Here is a 2,391-nt window from a genome sequence, read left to right as displayed (position 1 = left end):
CTCCTTTTTTGGAAGTCGGTTAAAAACGAAAAAACATCGATATCAAAATAAATTAAATTTTCACTTGACCTATTTATTACTTACTGCTGTGCAACGGAAATTAATATAAACAATAATTTTTCTTCATTTTATATAACAACTTCATTTCGGAATATACGAAATATAATAAAATGTTGGACATACAAAAACAAACTTCATTTCATAAAAAAAAACTTTTTTAAGCTATAAATAAATACATACGCTCATTTCCTTCAATAGTATCATAATGCCAACAAGCAAACCTCGAGAAAAACGGCTGTAAAGTTTTGAATTTACATATACTCCCATAGTAAAAATGAGTGCATATTTTGTTCTAGTGAGACTTTGGTAATCGATGCAACTATGAAATTTTTACACAACATAGAAGAAAAGCTAGCGGTAATTTCTGCAAACTCAACTCCAAATTTGTATTTTTTGAAGTAAATGAACGATATGTATATAATTATATATGTATATACTTATGCAAATGGTAATATATTATTAACTTCAAAATTTTGTTGTACAGTGATTGTTTTTTTTAATATTTCTAATGTTTTTCATGGTAAATATTTTATGTTAATATTTTATTAAAATATATGTTATGTTACTACATACCAAGTTTAAAACTTTGTACGAAATTTCAATATTCACAATCGACTTCAGAATCGATTATGCTTAGCTACTGCATCAGCAAACCAAAATTGAGTAGTTAATTTGAAGTTTATGGTACGTCGTAAAATTTTATTCTTATCTCGACGAATTGCAAAATAATTATCCATTGCTTTGGAATGTAAAAACCGAATTTTCGATTTTCGGTTTAAAAGCAAAAAAAAAACGATTAACACCTAAATTAAAAACCAAATTAAAAAAAAGGTTTTCACAAACACCGATCTCATTTGAACATCCCTAATATGTGTTAAACTATATATATAAACAGAACTATAGTTATTGAGACAAAGGTACAGCAGTTTTACGACAAAGTAGCTGTGCAATAAACGCGCATGCACTTAAAAAGATTACGAAGCGTTATCAGAAAACGCGTATTATCGATTTATACGTTGCCTATATGTGTATATACGTATATTGACGCTCTTCTCTATTTATTTTTCAGTTGGCTTTACCTCTAAATATGAACATAATCGCATGAAAGATAACACTGGAATTTTTTTGATAATTTGAAAACCCAAAACTATTTTTTTTTGTCATTAAAAAATCTACTTGCGTATATAAAATGTTGGTCATTCAAATCCGTTCATACAATATAACATTTGCTATGGACATGTCGTATCGATAACGGCACAACTCAAAATTTCATGGTTTTGAGTTACATATATAGCGGATTAGGTGTATAACTAACCATATTTTTCTGTGACAAATTGACATATGGTTAGTTGTTACATACCTATCCGACAGGGGCGCAGTTGAGCCATTTGTCACAAAACCAAAATAGGCAACACTTACTACTGAACAGTGGTGCATGTGTCACATTTATCGTGAATATTTGCATAAGTCAAAAACTGTCGATAGGTTAGTGATGCTTTTATGTGAAGCAACGACATTTTTCGTTTTGTGCGGTTGTTCAGCAATACCAGTGGAGTTTTTTTTCGTTGAACTACTTAGGAGTTCTTACTAAATCCTTAGAAAAAAGTCATAATTTGAAGGCTTACACATATTCTTTACAGAATCAGAATTTTTCAGTTGTGTCGTCATTGCATAGGACCATCGATATAATCTTTTTATTTTAAAAGATGAATAGAAAAATGTAAACAATGACTTGTGAATTATAAGACTGGCCATGTCTACTTATTTGTTGCTTATCACTATTTTCAATATATTTTTTCCATAACGCTTAATTTACCTTCTTGTTGTAAATTGCTGCTGCGTGTACAGTTTATAAGTGACCAAAAGTTTATTTAAAGTTTTTTAACTACATAAATTTTTCCACCAGTTTTTAACGACCAAGGATTTATGTTTAGATTTAAATTTGCCAAAAAATGATGTCCAGTTTTTAAAACCGGAATTTATGTCCAGTAATTTTAATAACCAAAAACTTGTGTCCGGTTTTTAAATGTCCAGTTTTTTAACGCTCACATTTATTCCTAGTTTCGACAAAAAATACTTCCACTTTTTAAATTACCAAAACTTTATGCTCAGTTTTTAAGTAGCAAAAAATTTATTTCCAGCTTTTACTTTCTGCAGCTTTAGATATAATCCCATCCCCTGTCACATAGCCGTTAAAATATACAAAAGTTGCAATTTAACAGTTAATTTTAAAATTTCTTGTTTTGGTTAATTTTCGTATAAAAACTTCACACGAGACACATAATAAATTTTGGTTGCTAAATATTCTGAACTTTAGACTGTTACTTGTAT

Source organism: Rhagoletis pomonella, unplaced genomic scaffold (assembly GCF_013731165.1).
Source record: "Rhagoletis pomonella isolate Grant_MI unplaced genomic scaffold, Rhpom_1.0 Rhpom_scaffold_00007, whole genome shotgun sequence".
In the NCBI taxonomy this organism is placed as follows: domain Eukaryota; kingdom Metazoa; phylum Arthropoda; class Insecta; order Diptera; family Tephritidae; genus Rhagoletis; species Rhagoletis pomonella.
This window is presented reverse-complemented; position numbering follows the sequence as displayed.